Source organism: Cibotium barometz, chromosome 57 (genome assembly GCF_041138505.1).
Source record: "Cibotium barometz isolate CiBa-2024 chromosome 57, ASM4113850v1, whole genome shotgun sequence".
NCBI lineage: Eukaryota > Viridiplantae > Streptophyta > Polypodiopsida > Cyatheales > Cibotiaceae > Cibotium > Cibotium barometz.
This window is the reverse complement of record NC_141102.1, coordinates 15,744,618-15,766,696: the sequence shown is the minus strand read 5'-3', so window position 1 is coordinate 15,766,696 and position 22,079 is coordinate 15,744,618.

Here is a 22,079-nt window from a genome sequence, read left to right as displayed (position 1 = left end):
CAAAAATAAGAATTCTCTTGTATTCTATAAATAGATATGAAGATGTGAAACGAATCAGATAGATGAAAATGAATGATGAATAGATGGAGATGTATGTATGTGAAAGAATGGATGTAGTTATATGTATGTGAGAAGAAATGCTACCGTTTCATATTCACTAAGATGGTAATGAGAAAATTCAATTAAACTATCGAAGTCGGAGATTGAAATAAATGATTATTTTATTCCTTATAAGAAATTCATGTTTTAGAAATCTATAAACAAATATTCGTCGAATGATATTTAGAAAAAGGGAGATTGAAATTAGTACCTTTCGAAAAAGATAGTTTAGGAAGAACCTTTCCTGATCCAAACTCTGATTCAGACTATTGACCAAGACCTAATTCCTTCGTTTCAATCAAGGACGATGTGTTCAGTTCAGGAAAAATGCACTCAAAACACCTACGGAATCTAAAACTAAGTTAAGACTTTTGATTTTGATCCGAGGATCAAGTTATCAAAATTTGAGGAATTCTGTTTGGAATTCAGACCTGGATCTAGAAGTATTAGGATACGAAATTAAGATTTATTCAAGGTACTCAAACAAAACCAAAACTGAAAACTTGCATAGAAATCCTGTTTTCTTAAAGGACTGTCTTATGCCAGAATGCTGGAGGGAGCATTTGGCATTTATGTTTATCTAAGGAAAGTTCGGTTGCAACAGCTGGTGGGGAGTGTTCAAGGGACAGCTCACGCGGCAAAGCTTGCCGAGGTCTTGACCAGCCTCGGTATGGTTAAAATGGTGCGCTTCGGGTACGATGGACGAGGGCCGACGAAGCGGTCCCTGAGTGAAGTGCCAGGACACCTAAGGAGGATCCTGGAGGGTTCTGACCAAGCGATGCACAGGCTCACGGTGCCGAGGACACCCATTCGTATGTCGAGGAAGATATTGTATGACAGACCAATGTTATTGTAATCTAGCACTGGATCTCGTTATTGACCCGCTGGTCGCGAATTCGGGTGAGCTAAGATACTTTCTTGGCATTGAGGTCATCACAGGACACCTGAGAGCACATGGTTGTCATAGCGATAGTATACATTGGACATGTTGTCCAAGTATGATATGGCTAGCTGACTCTCCCTCACGCTGAAGGGAGAGAACACACGGTCTCAAGAAGGCCTCTCTATAGCTTCTCACTCCCCCAACCTTGAAACCAATAGCACCAAAACAGGGGCACCAGAGACAACATAACACATGCCTCACCACACCTCTCTCTTATCCCACACAAATCCAAGTCAGAACATACACAAGCACCCTTCAATACAAGCCTATAAGGCACCATACAGGGCTCAACTAAATGATTCCTTCCTTCATGGTATGCCCAAACACAAGCACCCTTCAATACAAGCCTATAAGGCACCATACAGGGCTCAACTAAAAGAAAATGATTCCTTCCTTCATGGTATGCCCAAACCCAGCAACAACAAACATAGAAAAGACTAAGGCAAAACCTTCCTCAAACTCAAGCCAAAAACTCTTCATGCATAGCATATGTTAAGGAAGTGAGCTGATGACACTTTTCAAGGCTTGGAAGCATAGCAAAGTTTACAAGGTCCCCTGTATATGGCAGACCGACACACACCTCCAAGAGCTAAAAGCAGCCCAAGGCTTTTCTGCGCAGGCCACCCCCAAAAAATGGAAAAAAATTGACTCCTCCCCCCTCTTCGCTTCCTGCCTCTCCCTTTGAAAAATCGTGATTTCTTATTTTATACCAGCTTCTCTTGTATACGCCGACATTGCTGCCTGGCTGGCCTTCTTGTGCACTCCACACGCCCTTAACCCTGTTTGCTCATCTTCATCGTGCGCTCCACACGCCACCTTGCTCGGCTGGCACTCTTTAGCGTGCACTCCACGCGTTCCTTAATTCTCAGGCACCCTGCGTACGTGCAGTGAACGCCCACACACTTCTTATCCTTGGCCACCTGTCCACCCGACTAGTGCTCGTTCACATGGGTGCTTTGCCCACTCTTCAAACTTGTTCCTGGGCCACATTCCCACCATTCACATCTCGCCATTTGCAACAAGTAGCCAAAAGGGCACGCCACGCCACGCCATAATCATACAATAGCATCTTCTTGATCATCCCTACGACCCTATCAAGGCACCCCGCATGCCCAAATAGATCAATCATGCATGTGTAGTGTTTTAAACCTGGCTCGATGCCATATTTTGCATTCATATTTGCAAAATACATTTGATCCTCCTCTATGATACTTGAATGACTACACGTAATAAGAATGCAAGAAAGTGTGAATGCATTTGGAGAGATTCCTTGGCGTTGCATTTGTTCGAAACAATCTAAGGCATCTTGACTCCCTTCTTGCAATCTCACCATGTATTTCCGTGCCTTTTGTATTCATCAAGGTCAAATGCATAACATTGAAATATCTTCCATTTCTGTGTCTACTACTCCACCAAAAAGTATAGCTCGTTTCTTATGAGTACACATGGAGAACCCATCTTGCGCACATTTAAGCATGCCTAACTTTTCACCTTACTCCACTCCCAGAACGAGGATCAAGCATCCACAAGTAAGCAAGCAAAGCTGCGAATCAACTGCACATATTAAGCACACAAGCACATGCTACTGCATCCATAGGGTACATCTTTGTGCTGGAGTTCCTTCAAAACCTACAAATTACATTCCAGTGGGGCTGCCAAGCATGGCATATGTATGCATCCCAAGTGAACATTCCTAGTTCGGACATCATAACACTACATAATCCTGGGAAGTAAAAAATTGGCACCAACGCCCTGACCACAGGAAGTTCCTTATCAGCCCCCGTTGAACTTAGCTGATACAGGAACTGGAGAAAATCTTGCATGAAGTCGCATACCACTCACTAGAGAAGCACACCACAAACCTCCCTGCCAAGGACAGCCGTGCAGAGCTCCAATATAAAAGTTTCTTCCGCATGTTCAATAGAAGAGGTGCCACCTACTGCTCTGGGGATAGGTCCATCCCAACCTGACATCCCAAATAATGCACCGTTGTGCCTGGCGGAATCCATCTAAATCTAGGTCATGGACTCACTAATACAAAAGGCAATAGTCTTGCGCCAATTGATTAGCGCCCCTTATGCATCATAGAAACTCTGCAAGGCCCTCTCAGCTCTATGCAAATTGGCCTCATGGCCCTATAAAAATAAGCTTGTATCATCTGCGAACTCCACATCCAACAAGTCCTCCCCCCTCACTAGGATCTACATTCCTCTCAGCCCAACCTCCTCTGCCAACAAATAGAAGAATACTCATGGCCTCAACAAAGAAGAGGAATAGGAAAGGAGCTAGTGGTGGACAGCCCTGTTGTACGGATCGAGTCAAAGGAAAATTGGGACCTCGTCCTTTAGCCAACAATACCTGACTATGCACAGTGCAATACAAAGTAGCAATCCCTCATATCCAGTCTGCCGCCTCAAAGCCCATCTAAAGCATCGTGCCCTCGAGAAAGCCCCAATCAACTCGATCATAGGCTTTCTCAAAGTCAAGGAGTACAATCACTAAGTCCTCACCCCTAAGACGGCAGGCTAGTGCCATCGGGCTAGTGCCGTGGCCTCCCAAAAAGTAAAAATATTATCAAGGATACTGCGTTGCTTGACACAACCTGTTTGTGTAGCATTAATCAAGTCCCAAGGAAGGGCTAGATCCTCAAACTCAAAGCCTTAGCCAAGACTTTGTAGACAGTATTGAGGATCGTAATAGGTCGCCATTGCCGAATACCATCAGACACACCCTCCCCCTTGGGCATAAGAAAAATCAGGCCCTCTGAGAACTGTCGTGGTATAACCCCGGTGTCCAACCAGCACGTGCTAGAATCCTCTACAGAGGCCTGGGCCAAGAAAATTCTAATGCTACAAAAAGGAACGGGGTGTGAGTCCATCCTCTCCTAGGGGCAGCTGCTCTGGGGTAAAGCCAAGAGTGCCTCATGTAACTCCAAATCATCATGTAACTGAGAGGCCAAGATAAAGCACTTCGCATATCATCATCTATGACCCGTCTCTAAATATGTGCCCACACTATGTGTCTGCAAGCATCACGAGCCTCGGAGGGAGCCTCAGCAGATAAAAGCTCTCTATAAAAATCAGTAGCAATCAAGCGCATCTCCTTAGGCTCACCTGTAAAACAAATTCATCAGCCCTCTGAAGCTGGTGCACTCCCACATGCATATGACGTGGCCTGGTGATATCAAAAAACTCCCTTGTCACTCTGTCTCCAGTCTACCTCCATTAAGAAGCATGTCTATGAAAAAAGAACTCATAACACTGCTCCTCAATCTCACGAATCTCCTGACGTGCCAGGCCCATCTGAGACTCAATCCAGTCACTATCGGTTTGCTGCTCTCCTGTAAACGCTGCAGCGATGCCAGATCCCGCCGCAACCTGCACTCTCTCTCTCGGATCTCTTGTAAACAAAAGAGTGTCATCTCGTGAAGCAAGGCACTGATCTCAGAGATCCCGTGAGCACACTGCTCAGCTATATCATTCTCTCCAATCATGGCGGCATGCCATATCTGATCCACTGCCTCACCCACACTGGCATCCAGAAGTACACTCTCTGGGATCTTGAGTTGCTGTCCCGACTCCCTACGCTGCTCCTCAAGCACTTACAGAATAGGAGCATGGTCTGAGAAAGTGGACCCGATAATAATGCTAGTCGATCCTCCGTGCCTGCCAAGCATATCTCCTACATAAAAGCGATCAATCCTCGATAAGTTAGTTCCACCCTATTGTCTCCCCCCTTTTTTGGGGAAAAAGTGCACCCTTTGACCACTCTTACACCTCTCTTACAAACCCAACATTTCAGTCCACATGGCAACCCCCCATTTGGCTATTCCTTAATCACCTTGATTAGGCTTGGGCAAATTAAAGGGCCCAAGAAGACCCCATTCACTTCCTAATGGAACAAATCAATGTGTCCAACCAAATGTCTCTACAACTTCCTGGTGGAAACGCCCTCTGTATGGGAGGAAATGAGGCCCCCCCAAGCCCTCTACATTCCATGAGATGATCCTCATGGAATGTACAAAAGGGGAAGCAACCTTTGCCATTCGAGACGAGCCTTCGCAAGGGGCTTGGACGGGGAGTAATCCTTGTCTGAGTGACTGCGAGTTGGCCCACCTCTCCCACATTACCACACGCACTCCTGATAAGCATCTAGTGGGGCTGTGCCATCTCCATGGCCAAGCTCTCAGCGGAGAATTCTCATGAATGCGTACATAGCTAGCTGGAGCAGATAGATTCACCACAATGCAAACGACAAGGTAACGAATCCCCATGGAGTCTGCACAGTCTGTGTGACAAAAAAATGAGCAAGGTCCCAGAACCATGCCAAGATATTAGTGACCCCAAGATCCCCCAAGTGATGGGAGAACTCAACTGCCTGCGTCCGTAGGCACTCCAAGGCGAGATCCATAGTCCACAAGAACATCCAAAGGGCTCATGGCAAGAACATCTAGAGGGCTCATGGCAAGAATCTATGTAGCACTCTCTGCCGTCTCAAACTCAACCTGATAGAATCCGTGGCCCAAATACTGAATATCCTAAATCTTGCCAGATCTCTAATCTAACTGTGTGGCTGGGGCGGGTGCCAGATCTCTAATCTGACCGTGGTTGGGATGGGTGCCAACATTCCTATAGATTGTGGACACATTGTTAAAAAACAGAAGCAGGAGGGAGCACACACAAGAGAAGCAAACCCTAATCCATATCCATCAATCATAAAGAAGGAGAGAAGTCATAGTCATCATCTCTCTCACACACACAAAAGAGAACACAACATAGTGTTATGTCCACACTACAAAGTAAACCTAATGTAATGTCCACACCACACATGACCAGCTGGACGCGGTCATAAACACACCACACGATATCCATCTACCATACTGTCACTCTGTCAGCACCCATGTGCTATCCTCCCAGCTGTATACGAGCTTGACATTTCAACACTCCCCCTCAAGCTTGACATGTCCATCTCTAGGACTCCCAATCTAGTACGGAAATACTCGAACTTATCCTTACCAAGTGCTTTGGTAAAGATATCTGCAACCTGCTCATTTGTCTTTACATATGTCAAATCAACATGCCCATCTAGCACTTTCTCTCTGATGAAATGATAGTGGACCTCAATATGTTTGGTCCTGGCATGATAAACTGGGTTGCTAGCAAGCTGAATACTGAAAAGATGCAGGGGGGAAGAGAGCTTGAGCTCTTGCAAGCACACACACACACTCACAAACCCTAATAGAGAACACACAAGGTGAGAGGCTGAAAATCTTCTTCTTCTTCACTCAACATTCAACACACATATACAAGAATAAGAGTACACATAATATGAAAGGTACTCAACCAATACATACACGGGTTCTCTATAGTGTGAACCCGACTAAATGAGCTGGCGCTATAACTATGCCAGTCTCTAGAATGGCTGTCACATAGCCTGTCATCCCACTGGCCGCATATCACCCAAGATCTCACCAACCATGCCAGTGGTGTAAGTGTGGGGCCTATCCCCCAGCGCCTCACTAGACGAGCTCGATATCTCAACACTCCCCCTCGAGCTCAACTCCATCTCATGTACACCAAGCGAAGCCCTGAATCTACGGAGCTTCTCTGTACCCAATGCTTTGGTGAAGATGTCAGCTACCTGATTCTCTGTGCTGACATAAACAAGGTCAAGGTCTCCTGCCAAGACCTTCTCTCTGACGAAGTGGTAGTGGACCTCTATGTGCTTCGTACGAGCATGAAAGACTAGGTTCTTGGCCAACTGTATACTGCTAATGTTGCCACAGAAAATGACAACTTGTCTATCCACTGATAGACCCAAATCTGCAAGTAGCTTTCTCAACCAAGCTACCTCACATGCTGCCATAGCAGCTCCTCTGTACTCGGCCTCTGTACTCGATAGAGCAACCGTAGGCTGCTTCTTGCTGCTCCAAGTCACAGCAGCACTCCCTAAAGAAAACATGAATCCACTGGTAGATCTTCTATCTGAGATACTACCAGCCCAATCAGCATCTGTGTACCCATGTACACATATCTCTGTCCCAGTCTCATAGAATAGTCCACAATGCAAAGTAGACTTCACATACCTCAGTATGCGTCTCACTGCATCCAAATGCGGTTTCCGTGGAACCTGCATAAACTGACTCACCAACCCAACAGCATAGCTCAAATCTGGTCTGGTGATCGTCATATAGATCAAGCTTCCTACTATGCTCCTGTACATAGTAGGATCCTCTAAGATCTCTCCTGAATCTGCACTCAACTTGCCATTCTGATCCAATGGCACAGAAATAGGCTTACAGCCTATCATACCATACTTGGACAACATGTCCAAGCCATACTGTCTCTGCAGTAATCCAATACCATGTGGTGACCTAATCACCTCAATGCCCAAGAAATATCTGAGCTCCCCCAGATCCTTCATTTCAAACTTCTGTCTAAGCAAGATCTTTACATCAAAGATCTCTGCATCATGGTCCCCCGTAATGATCAAGTCATCTACATAGATGACAACAAGCACAACTCCTCTATCACCATGTCTCACATACAGCGAGAAATCTGCATTGGCTACATGAAAGCCAATAGTGACAAGATATTCAGAAATCTTGTCAGACCATGCTCTTGGTGCTTGTTTTAAGCCATACAAGGCTTTCTTCAACCTGCAAACATGCTCGGGGTGACCCACATCCTCATAACCAGGTGGCTGCAACATATACACCTCTTCTTGCAAATTCCCATGCAAGAATGCATTCTTTACATCCATCTGATGTAAAGACCATTGCTTTGACGCAGCCACTGCTATCACAACTCTCACCGTTGCCATCTTGGCAACTGGGCTGAAAGTTTCCTCATAATCAATCCCATATGTCTGCGCATATCCTTTGGCTACCAATCTAGCCTTGTACCTGTTTATGCTTCCATCACTGTTATGTTTAACTTTGTACACCCACTTGCATCCAATGGCTTTCTTGCCTTCAGGCAATTGCACTAAGTCCCAAGTTTCATTTCCATATAGTGCATCCATATCCTCATCCATAGCTTTCTCCCAACATACATTTCCAACAGCCTCATCAATGCATGTGGGCTCTACAACCTGCACAACCTTTGCCATATATGCATAGTGATGTGCCACATAACCATCATATGTAAATCTCTGCACAGGGTTCTTCACTCTCCCTGATCTTCGCAGCTTTTCATTCATGGCTTCCATAGCCTTCTTTACACCAGGTGTTCTCATAGCTGGGATCCCAAGCTCCTCATCAAGGCTCATATCTGAGCCACTAGACTCTCCATCAACATGAGAATGCCCTGCAGAAATGTCAGGCATACCAAGGGGCTCAACCACTTTCTCTTTTCCTTTACGTGATGTACTAATCACATTTGCAGGGCTGGTATTATGACGTAGCCTACCACTCCATGGTCTATCAATAGACCCACTAGACTCTCCTGGTCCACTCAAAGACTGTGATTGCTGACCTGCATTCTGTGCAACCACACTTCCACTCACATCAGCCCCAATAGCTTCTTTTTCAGCAGCATACCAGCTGCTCATCTCATCAAAGACAACATCCCTGCTTACCCTCAACTCACGTGTAGTAGGGTTATAACACCTGTATCCCTTTTGCTCAAGGGAGTATCCAATAAACACACATTTTTCAGCTTTTGGATCCAGCTTAGTTCTCAGCTCATCTGGCACATGCACATATGCAATGCATCCACCAAAGTCTTTCAGATGAGATAAATCTGGTTTTCTGCCAGTAAACCTCTCCTCTGGAGTTACATCATGTATGGCTGCAGTTGGAGTCCTGTTCATGATGTATACTGCTGTAGAAACAGCCTCAGCCCAATAGCAATGCGGCATATTCTTCTCTTCCATCAATGTTCGCGCAATCTCAGCAATGTGCCTGTTTTTCCGCTCAGCAACTCCATTTTGCTGCGGAGTGTATCTGCATGTAAACTGTCTCCGAATACCATTCTTCTTCAAAAATTCAGAGAACTCATTGGAGAAGTATTCTCCCCCTCCATCTGACCTTAGGCACTTTACATATTTCCCTGTTTGCTTTTCAACCAAAACTCTGAAATTCTGAAAGTGAGTGAACACCTCACTCTTCTCTTTCATGAAATATACCCACACTTTCCTTGTGTGGTCATCAATGAAAGTCACATAGTACCTGCAACCTCCCATAGATATGGTCTTCGTAGGACCCCATACATCTGAATGCACAACATCTAGTGCATTTCTGCTCACATATCTGTTACGTGGAAACACATGCTTTATTTGCTTCCCAAATTGGCATGCTTCACATATTTTCTGCATACCTTCCACTTTAAATTTTGGCAGCTCTGTCACAATTCCTTTTGTCTGCATAGACTTCAATCTCTGCACATTTACATGTCCAATTCTTTTATGCCATATGTCTGTGTCTGCAACAACTCCTGAACCATTTGCAAACATCGCAGCACTCATTTCAGGCATGTCTACATTCAATGTAAACATTCTGCCCACTCTATTGCCTTTTGCAACCAACCTGCACTTGTCTTTAAAATCTTCAACATAACACCCATCAGGGTTAAACCGAACCTGCAAACCCTGCTCAATCATCTGGCCAACTGAAACCAGATTCTTTGTTATGTTCGGTACATGAAGTACATCTGCAAGGTACTTCACTTTGCCATCCTGCATAGACAATGGCACATCTCCAATGTGGGCAATTGGATGAGCAGTGTCATCCCCTGTTTCCACAAAACCTGGTCTTTCTGGGTTTTTCATCTCCTTGAACCACTCCCCATGACTTGTCATGTGGTTCGAAGCGCCTGAATCCACATACCATACATTATCTTTTTGTGCTGCATCAACATTTTCAGACATGGCATTCACAACATGCTGCATAACAAACAACCTTTCATTATCCTCATTATTTCTGCTTGAGGATGCATAGTTGTTTTGCTACACTTTCCCATTTTGCATGTCAGCCTGCTTCTTATAACATTCTGCCTGCACATGTCCAGGTTTACCACAATAATAGCATTCACGTGCATCATTATATTGCCTTTGCCAATTTCCACGGCCTCTTTGACTCCCCCTACCTCTGAATTTGCCTCTTCCACCTACGTGTTGTTGTTATTGTTGATTCTGGGACTGTTGTTGTTGCTGCTGCTGCTGGCCATTATTCTGATTACCTGTTCGGCCACCTCCTTGACCGTCCAGGCCTCCTCTACCTCGTCCTCTTCCTGAACTCGTGTAGAAGGCCTGTTGCTCTGAACTGTTTTTGCTTTGTGAAGACTGTTGGTCTTCACCCAAGCTCTTCTCTTCGATAATCAGCATAGACACCAAATCTGTAAAGTTGGGAATGTTTTCTCGAGTCTGAATGGACGTCGTGAACGCCTTGTATTGTGGCCCGAGACCACGTAGACAGACTTCCACCTTGTCATCATCATCTACTGACACACCAATAGATGCAAGGGATTCCACAATACCCTTTATCTTCAGCGCATAGTCATTCACAGACATGCTCTTTTTCTCCACAGTATGAAGTTCATTCTTCAACTGTATCTTACGTGCCTTGGTATTTGTTTCATAGAGCTTTACCAAGGTGTCCCACGCCTCCTTGGGGGACTTGGCATCCTGAATGTGCCCAATCATGGTGTCCTGTATACTAATGGAGAGCCAATACATAACCTTCCTGGCTCCTTAGTTCCAGTCTTTAAACTCTTTCACATCTGCAGAGCAGTGGGATTTATATCCGGTATCTCCGGTGCCTCTTCATGTTCACCTTCTATGTAGTCCCAATAGCCTTTTCCCATCAGGAAATTCGTCAACCTGAACCTCCAAGCATGGAAGTTATTCTTATCCAGCTTCTCAGCCACAATCTATGTTATGCCATCATTAGACATCTTGCCAAACACACAATTTTACCAGAAACTGCACTCTGGTTTTTTCTGCACAAATGCTGTATTTTCTGCACAGCGGTACTGTAGTACTCTCAAATGTCACAACCAGTGACTTCAATGTGCATACATACACCCAATGGCAACTGTAGACCTCTTTGCAGCACCCACAGTGTTTGCACAGTCAATCTGTCTTCCTGCAGTTCTTAAAACAGAGTTCTGCAGAGAATCGATGACTTACCCGCAGGCAGTGCTCGAAATCGCCTGCTTTCTGAAAAACGGAGGTCCAGACGTGCCCGAAACGCGTTTTCGGCCCGGAAAATAGAGTCCATAGGACTGTATAGTTGCCCAATAGCTTTACTCCCGCGAAGAAAGCTCCTCAATCAGAGAGCCTTTGCCGGTGCCTCCCGTAGAGCTCCCGACAGGGTGTAGTCACCAACACAAATAGGGAAGAGTAGTTGAAGCTCTTACCCTCGTACCGCTTCTTGTGGTTCTCTTGCTTGCAGCTAAGCCCTTAGCACGAACCAGGCTCTGATACCATGAAAAGATGCAGGGGGGAAGAGAGCTTGAGCTCTTGCAAGCACACACACACACACTCACAAACCCTAATAGAGAACACATAAGGTGAGAGGCTGAAAATCTTCTTCTTCTTCACTCAACACTCAACACACCATATACAAGAATAAGAGTACACATAATATGAAAGGTACTCAACCAATACATACACGGGTTCTCTATAGTGTGAACCCGACTAAATGAGCTGGCGCTATAACTATGCCAGTCTCTAGAATGGCTGTCACACAGCCTGTCATCCCACTGGCCGCATATCACCCAAGATCTCACCAACCATGCCAGTGGTGTAAGTGTGGGGCATATCCCCCACCGCCTCACTAGACGAGCTCGATATCTCAACATTCTCGATAGGCCAAAGAACATGTTCCAGTCCCAGAGCTCAAGATCGCACCTTGCAGTGCACGATCTCCCGAAAAGGCATCAGATCCAATCGACATCGTGGGTGAGGCTAAGTCAGCTATAGTAGGGGAGGATGATGCGTGGTCTTGGGATGCATTCTTGGAGGCACACATTCAAATTCCCTTGGGAAAAGTGTTGCAGTTGGTTCCAGCATTTCATCAGAAGTTGGTGACTGGAGTATCTTTAGATCAGGTCTTGCCACCGGCAAATGGGAGCGGTTCAGCCAACGGGGGAACCTGTTGGCTTTGCCGCGGTACCATTGGCGTCATTAAGCTCACTATAAAGGATTAGTTATTGATCATGTGCTGATTGATGGAGGCTCGGGGGTGAATATTACGACGCTTCAGATGTGCCGAAGTCTTGGATGGCTTGACTGGGAACCCGCACCATTTCTAATTTGCATGGCTGATCAGTGGAGCATGCGACCTCTGGGAATTTTGAAGGCAGTGATCATTGAAGTTGCGGGAATTTCTTTTGTGGTGTCTTTTGTGGTGATGAATACTGAAGACCATAATGCAGATTTTAATCTGTTACTGGGAAGACCATGGTTGCGACAAGCCAAAGTCAAAGTCAAACAGAACTGGGAGTGCAATCGGCTCACATTGTGCAGAGGCTGAAAGAAGGTGTCCTTTCAGATGGGTGGTTTTTGTCACCTACAGCATGGAGTGCGGCCAGTGATTTAATGAGACTGTGAATATGGTGGAAGGCTTGGATGATGACAAGGAAGAGGAATTCCTTAAGGCCAATGCTGATTTGCTACCTCTTTGCTCGGTGGATATGGAGCCTCTATACCAACAGTATGCGATGCAATCTTATTCGGCTACGGTTAAGGAACTGTCCCTTGATGAAGGCATTCCAGATGATTTTCCACCTACAGTTGATGAGGATGTGGACATGATGGCATTATTAGCGCAAGAGCGGGATTTTGAGGAGTAGATGAATCAGATTACCTGAGTACGAGAGGATGTTTTGGACACTGTGTTCTTGGATTCTGCTCAATCGGCAAAACCAGTAAAGATCAGTGCACTTCTGGAGAGTGATTTCCGGACAGAATTGATACAGTTATTAATAGAGTTCTGAGATGTGTTTGCTTGGGATTATTCGAAGATAAAAGGTCTCAACCCTAAATTTTATCAGCATTGGATCAATCTGAAGAAGGATGCTGTACCTTCGAAGATGCATCGGTTCCGCATGAATCCACATATGGCTAAGCAGGTAAAGGAAGAGCTCGATCGCTTATTGCATGTCGGATTTATTGTTCCAATAGAGAATCCGGAGTGGATCTCTCCAATTGTCATTGTGCCCAAGAAAAATAAGAAGCTCCGCATTTGCGTGTATTACCGCAAGCTCAATGTAGCAACTATTCCGGACCCGTTTCCATTGCCTTACATGGATTCCATTCTGTATGATGTGGCCAGACATGAGATGTATTCTTTCCTTGATGGGTTTAGTGGCTGCAATCAGATCCGCATGGCGATTGAAGATGAGGCGAAGACCACGTTCATTACTACCTGGGGTGTATTTGTCTGTACGGTAATGTGGTTTGGGTTGTGCAATGCACCCTCGACATTTCAACGCACTGTCTAGGAGATTTTTGGTCCTTATCTAACAGAGTTCATGCGGATATTTCTGGATGAGCTAAGTGTTTTTGGAAGGATGATCCAGCATTTGGAGCAGTTGCGGCTCTGTTTTCAACGATGCAAGGATGTTTCCTTCAGTTTAAACCTAATGAAATGCGCTTTTATGGTCAGGAGAGCGGCAGATTACTTGGTCATGTTATTTCCCAGGAGGGCATGGTGGTGGATCCGAATAAAGTGGCCGCAGTCATGCAGGCACTCGTACCAGCCAATCCAAAAGCTTGCATGAGATTCCTTAGCCAGATTAGATGGCATAGCAGGCATTTGCGATTTTTAGCTCACTTAGCAATCCATTGAATGCAGTTGCCCATGCCGATTCCAAAGCAGAAAGGGAGGCGGCCCGAGCCTCACATGAGTCGTATGTGCAGGCGACTACAGAGGAGCTTCTTCGCTGCCAAACATCAGACTCTTTGGCCACTTACCTATAGGCTTTTCTTGGTGCGGTGACAATAGACTTAAATCAGCTTGAAGATCTAGTGGGAGCCTTGCAACAACAGGAAGTGCGTACCGGCCAGCCGACATGAGCCAAACCCTGATGCGGGCAATCCTCATACTGTGCTGAGTGCCCTGCAGAGCCCTCTTGTGCCTGTGGCAAGTGTGGGTCTTCCGTCTCATAAGTTTCTATGGTGCGACCTTCTACTTGGGATAAGGGAAAGGCTGTGGTTTCTAAAGACACAGTAGTTTTGCAGGAAGCAGAGGTTTCTCAATTAAAAGTAGAGTGTTCTCATCTGCAAACTGAGCTGAAGGATACGCTTCATATTAAAAAGGTTGTACGTCAAGGTGCCAAAGTTACTAAGGCTAGGATGCAAAAATTATGCTTTTGGTTTGAATTATGTGCGCATTTCTATGCCTTGCACCTTCTGCCTTGACCTCCATGGTGGGCGAGAGGCAGATACTTTTATGCAGCGTCATTATCCTCTTCACACTCCTTTTGCTCCTATGCCAGATCCCCCTGCTCTTTTTCCACAAACTGTCTTAATGGATCCAGATGAACAATAGGTGCAGCAGGGAGCCAATCCTAACCAGCAGATTCCACAGCAGTTGTTGCCGTGAGAGCCATGGCCAAACCCTGAACCGGTGGATCCACAGCAGCCTCGTCCTTTGCAATGGTTAATTGAGTAGGAGGCTGATCGAGAGGCTCGTGCTTAGCATCGTGCACGGATTCATGACACTTTACATATTAGCAGTGATTCTGACACTAGTGCATAATAAGTTTAGAATTATTTTTTGGGATTTTATAGATACACTTTGTGCGGTGGTTGCTTGAATCTTGGTACTGCACCAAGCTCTTCATTCAATTTATTGCCTTAGTCTCGGCTTGCTGTGGTGCATCATGTTGAGGGTCTATCGAATTCCATGAATCTGATTCTTTATCACATAGATACCTTTATTTATTTCAATTTAGTGTGGGTTCGCAAAGTCCACCATGCATGCCATGTGTAAGGCCGCAAGTCCTTAATCACAATAATATCACAAGTTACAATAATACCGCACTAGGATACCGCATTGTGGTATGAGATCCGAACAGTCGTATTTGTCAGGAATAATCGGATCAAAAGGGTCACAAGTCGATTGCCAAAGCAGCATTCTTGTATCTATTTATATTTCATGTATCTCTGAAATCTGTAATCTGAACTGTATCTGAAATCCGAGTCAGCGATGCTCTGTGTATTCTCTTTTTTGTTTTGCATACATAATTGTGTATGTGTGATGATGTTAAATCTTATTATTAATAGTGAAGTGCTAAGTAGGTAATCAGTCCATATGTGCAAGTAAATTTGTGTTACTTGTTAAGCATACACCTGGCCACCATAGGCTCATGGCCACACTAATCCCTAGTCTCTTCTATGTACATTTACAAGCCTCATTGTGGCCCATGGCATATCATTTGAGAATACATCATTACAAAAGAGTGCATGACTACAAAATGGTAACAAATCCCCCCTACGTACTGCAGCTTCAATCCTAAGAAGCTTTATCTGTAGTTGATAGTGCTACATAGGAGACGATGGTGTTGGTATGCTTTAAGTCGCTTGTAAGGACTGACGTTCATCTCGTATCCATATGTGAGCTCCAACTTGTGATGAAGCCTGCGTGGAACATTTCTTCAAATGCTCTTATCCTGTATGCTTATAAAAATTGAACCCTAGCATATAAGCCCATGATCTAGTTCATAGTTGGGCCTATGTTGATGTCGAAGGCCAGACCTTACACTGGGGATTCATCATACTTGAGCCATCCCATCCTTTTCTTCTCCCTTGAAGTCTTCTAACAAGATGATCATGGGGTCAACAAACTTTAGGGTAGCTTGTACATATGGGTCTGGTGCCTCTTTAAAAGCATTGATGAATCCCTTGAAAACTTTGCACACGTGCTCTTCAGTTGGGATCATTCTTGATGGAGGTGAAGAGAAGCGTGGGAAGTTGATGAGCATTGGGTTGTGCTTCTATCCATGTTCAAACTCCTTCCATGGTTCCCTTATTTATTACTACAGGCAAGAAGTTAGGATCCACTCTTTTGTACATGCGGGCTTTGCAATATTGATACCAGATGTGAGGGATCCTGAAATATATCTATCTCCAAAGGGGTTAATTCCTCATCTCCGGTTGTTGTAAAGCTTTGTGTAGTCTAGCCTGTGATATCCTCCTCGTTGCTCCACTAGAATGTTCTCTCCACTCCTTGAACACATAAGTAAGATAGAAGATCATTTGGATTATGTCAAACCTATTGAATTTGTTGATGGGCCTTTTCTGGGGTAACTTTTGGGCAATCCTATAGAGGGATATGTTGAAGTCTTGGATCGGTTTAAGATGAAGACATGGTAATGTTTCCCTTTCTGGCCCGAGCATTTTGTGTGCTTCAAAAAATAAATCTTTAGGGTTGAACTCCGGATTCAGTTCAACCCTTGCTGACTCTGATGTTGCTGACTCTGATGTTGCTCTTCCTTCATCCTTTTGCAACCAGTGCTACTCAGTCCTGCTTCATCATGTACAGGGGCTACTAGTTTAGGTGGTGTAGAGTCCTATGTTTCCAGTACCTTCTCTTTTCCCTTGGGTGCTTGAGCTGCTTGCTCTTGTTACTTTTCCTGTGTTTGGCTTTGTTGGGTGCATTCCATTGGGTTATCCTGCTCTTCAAGTGTATCCAGGTCAATGGGTTGTTTTGGAGTCCTATCTTCAGGTTGCTTAGGACTTGGGGGAGGCTGACCATCTTGATCTTGATTGTTCTTGTCATCATGATACTCCTTATGGGTCAAATTGTCTAGGAAATCCAAAGCTTGATCATGCTCCAGTTGGTCAAAAGTGGGGTAGGCAATCTATGGGGTGCCAAGCCACATATCATTTATGAGCTTCATTTCCTTCAGCAGCAGCTGAGCACGGTGGCTGACACCTCTTGGATTAGATGGTCTTTCGTAGAGTCTTCCCATGTGCTTATTTCTAATGTTTCCTCTGCAGCTCTCCTGAAATTCGTGGCTTCCAACTCTCTTTGCAACCCTTGTATTACTTCATGTTTCTTTGCCAGCTGATCAGCATGTAGAGTGTTTGTTCCTGGAGTCTGTTCACCTCAATCTACTTAGCCTCTACCAATCGCTTGTACTCATCCTTCTTCTTCTGCAAAACCTACAAGTCCTTATTCTTCTTATCTAAAAGTTTCCTATTGCTACCAATATCCTTTGGAGATCATCAATTTGAGCCATGTACCTGGATGTTTCCTTTGAATGCGCGCTTGGCATAGAGCAGCCATCTCAACTTTAACACCTGCATACTTGTCCTTTAAATGGGTGTTGTGGACAGTAAGCTCCATCATGTGTTCCTTGAGGGCATTGTTTTGTTCAAACTCATATGTCATGGCTTTGTTCAGAAGACCTTGGACCTGCATGTAGAGTGTTTGTTTGTAGGGTTACCTCCTGGAGTCTCTTCACCTCAATCTAGTTAGCCAACCGCTTGTACTCATCCTTCTTCTTGTGCAAAACCTACAGGGCCTTGTTCTTTTTATCTAAAAATTTCCTATCTGCTATGCTGCCAATATCCTTTGGTGATCATCAATTTGAGCCATGTCCTTGGATGTTTCCTCTGAATGTGTGCTTGATGTAGAGTGGCCATCTCAGCTTTAACACCTGCATACTTGTCCTTTAAATGGGTGTTGTGGATAGTAAGATCCATCCCTGTTCCTTGAGAGCATTGGTCTGTTCTAACTCATATGCCATGGCTTGGTTTAGAAGACCTTGGACCTGCAGTTGTTTTGCTGGGCATAAAATTTTATTAATTCTGGGCAACCCTAGGTAATTCCTGTAAGTGATTTAGTGCTTGGCTCTTGCTCCTGTTGCGCCTTGAGGTGGAGGTTTGGTGAGCTCGTTTGTGCCTGCTCTCTGAAAGATTCTTGATGAGTTGCATGGCTGTAGGGAGAGCACAAGGGATGGTGTCACTTGTTGTGGGATGGGGGCTACTGGTTTTTGCTGCCCTGTAACTCCAACTGGATCCTATTGCACCGTTGGTTTGTTTGGGGGGCGGGTACCTATTGGTCTAGCTTTTGCTTTTTCATGGCCTCCTCAGTTGTGGTTGGTAAGGGTCACTTGACTTGGGCTGGAGGACTCCCCTGCTTTTACCCAATGGATGGGGGGTGGGAGCATGTCTAGATTCCCCATGCTCATGTAAATGACCCTTGTAAGAATGAATCACAGCCTGAGATATGTCCCTCCCACTAATAAGAACTTGCCTAGTTCCTTGAAAATGAGATCAGTAAAGTTGAACAATACATTCATCTCACTGAGGAGGGCTCTTAGTAGGCTTTATAAAGCTTGACAATGATTCCTATGTCTACCTCAGTGAAGCGGTTGGGCTTGTAAATGTATAGAAAAGAAGTAATGGCTCTGGTGGGGGCTACTAGGTGATCTAGTTGGATATATGTCCAATGAGGTTTGGCAATCTTTGAATGTCCAAACATCGCAAGCCTCTCTTGCTCAGTGGGCAAATGGTCTTTGACCAAGGAGCTGCCACAAGGGGTAGATGCAAGGCTTCACGGCAGATCAGCTCTATGGTGAGCTTGAGCTTTGAAAAGATTGAGGGGAGGGAAGAGAGCTTGAGCTCCTGCAAGCACACACACAAACCCTAGAAGAGAACACACAGTGATGGAAGGTAGAAATTCTTCTTCTTCTTCTCTACTCAAAAGAGGTCTACAAAAGATAAGAATGACCAAGATACAAAATACTAGAGTATATACAAGTGGTCCATAATGTGAACACACTAGCATAAAGTAGTGGGTGTGGACTAGTCAGTGTAGTCCAGCTGTAGAATCACTGGCATAGATCCTAGTGTTAGCTACCAACCGTGCCAGTGATGTAAATGCGTAACGATCGCCTAGGCACATCGTGGATGCCAGCTCATGTTGAGCTTGAAATCTTGACACCCCTCAATCTCAACTCCACCTCATGAACTTCGAGCATGGTCCGAAATCTACAAAGCTTCTCAGCTCCCAATACGTTCGTAAAGATGTCAGCTATTTACTTCTCTGTGTGCTGGCATACACCAAGTCTATGTCTCCTGACAAGACTCTCTCCCTGATAAAATGGTAATGTACCTCAATGTATTTTGTCCGTGCATGAAGGACTGGGTTCCTAGCCAAATGTATGCTGCTAATATTGTCACAGTATATGACAACCTTGCGCTCCACATGCAACCCCAAATCAGCAAGTAGCTTACGTAGCCAAGCTACCTCACATGCTGCCACTGTAGCTCCTTTATACTCTGCCTCTGTGCTCGACAAGGCAACTGTCGATTGCTTCTTGCTGCTCCATGTCACAGCAGCACTCCCCAAGGAGAACATGAATCCAATGGTAGATATTTTATCAGAGATACTACTTGCCTAATCTGCATCTGTGTAACCATACAACTCTAATGGTACACTTGCCTCATAAAACAATCCATAATCAACAATGGCCTCCAAATACCGAAGTGTGCATCGCACACCATCAAGATGTGGTTTGCATGGAACCTGCATAAATTGGCTCTCTAAGCCAACAGTGTATCTGGCCTGGTGATCGTGATGTAGATCAAACTCTCCACTATTTTCCTGTACATAGTAGGGTCCTCTAACACATAACCTGCATCAGCACTTATCTTGCCATTCTGATCTAGTGGCACTGAAATGGGCTTACAACCAGCCATACCATATTTGGACAACATGTCCAAGGCATACTGCCTCTGTGATAGCCAAATACCATCATCTGTTCGAATAACCTCAATGCCCAAAAAATAGCGCAGATCCCCCAAATCTTTCATGTCAAACTTGTGTTTGAGAAGACTTTTGACATGCTCAATCTCTTCCAAATTGTCACCCCCAACAATAAGATCATCCACATAAATGGTAATGATCACAATGCCCTTATCACTCTTGCGCACATACAAAGAGTGATCTGCATCAGCCATATGAAAACCAATAGTGACAAGATATTCAGCTATCTTGTCATGCCATGCTCGTGGCACTTGCTTCAACCCATACAAGGCTTTATGAAGCCTGCACATATACTCAAGGTGAGATGTATCCTCAAAACCAGGTGGCTGAACCATGTACACTTCTTCTTGCAAATCACCATGCAAGAATGCATTCTTTATATCCATTTGATGTAAAAACTAGACTTTCAATGTAGCCAATGCAATCACAGCTCTCACTATTGCCATTTTTGCAACAGGAGCAAATGTCTCCTCATAATCAATGCCATGTGTCTGCGCATAACCTTTGGCTACTAAACAAGCCTTGTACCTGCTAATGCTACCATCATTATTGTGTTTCACCTTGAACACCCACTTACATCCGATTGCCTTTTTGTCTTTAGGCAATGGCACCATATCCAAAGTTTCATTTCCATTAAGTGCACCCATTTCTTCATCCATAGCTTTCTCCCATGGTTCATTTCCAATAGCTTCTTCAACACATGTGGGCTCTACAGCCTGCACAACTTTGGCCATATAAGCATAGTGCCGTGCCACATAACCATCATACATTAATCTATGCACCGGATTTCTGACTCTCCAAGATCTATGTAATTTTGGATCATTTCTTGGCGCATTCATGGTGGTTGCCCTGGCCTTCCTCACACCAGGTGTCCTCACTACTGGAATCCCAAGCTCATCATCAAGGCTCATTTCTGAGCCACTCGAATCTCCATCCAAAATAGAATGACCTATAGAAATGTCTGGTAGGACAAGGGGCTCATCTACTTTCTCTTTCCCTTTTTGAGATACATTCTCTGAACTTGCAGAACTGGTTTGTGTATGCAGCCTGCCACTCCATGGTCTTTCAACATACCTCATAGAAGAGGACTCTCCAGGTCCACTCAATGTTTGTGATTGTTGACTTGCATTATGCACAACCACATTATCACTCACATCAGCCCCAACATCATCTTTTTCTATAGCATACCAGCTACTCATCTCATGAAACACCACATCCCTACTTGTTCTCAACTCACGTGTAGCAGGGTTATAACACCTGTATCCCTTTTGCTCAAGGGAGTATCCAATAAACACACACTTTTCTGCTTTTGGATCTAGCTTGGTACGCAACTCATCTGGCACATGCACATATGCGATACATCCAAAAACTTTCGAATGAGACAAATCAGGTTTCTTGCCAGTGAACCTCTCTTCTGGCATCACATCATGTATGGCTGCACAGTAAGAGTCCTGTTCATGATATAGACTGCTGTAGAAACAGCCTCAGCCCAATAGCTATGTGGCATATTCTTCTCTACCATCAATACTCATACTATCTCTGCAATGTGCCTATTTTTCCGCTAAACAACTCCATTTTGCTGTGGAGTGTATCTACATGTAAACTATCTCTGAATGCCATTCTTTTACAAATATTCAGAGAACTCATTGGAGAAATACGCTCCCCCTCCATCTGACCTTAGGCACTTTACATGCTTTCATGTTTGCTTTTCAGCCTTCATTTTGAATTTCTGAAAATGAGTAAAAACTTCACTCTTCTCCTTCATGAAATACACCCACACTTTCCTCGTGTGGTCATCAATAAATGTTACATAATACTTGCAGCCATCCATAGACATAGTCTTTACAGGACCCCATACATCTGAATGCACAACATCAAGTACATTCTGCTCACATTCCTATCATGTGGAAATACACTCTTTGTCTATTTTCCAAACTGACATGCTTCACATATCTTCTACATGCCATCAACCTTAAATTTAGGTAGCCGTGTCACAATCTCTTTAGTCTGCATAGACTTCATTCTCTACACATTCACATGTCCAATTCTTTTATGCCAAGTGTCTGTATCTGCAACAACTTCTGCACTATGTGCAAACGTTGCAACTTTCACTTCAGGTATGTTTACATCCAATGTAAACATTCTACCCACTCTCTTGCCTTTTGCAACCAGGCTGCACTTATCTTTGAAGTCTTCAACATAACACCCATTAGGGTTAAAATGCACTTGCAAACCCTGCTCAATCATCTAGCCAACAGAAACCAGATTCTTTGTAATTTTTGGAACATGAAGTACATCTGCAAGGTTCTCCAC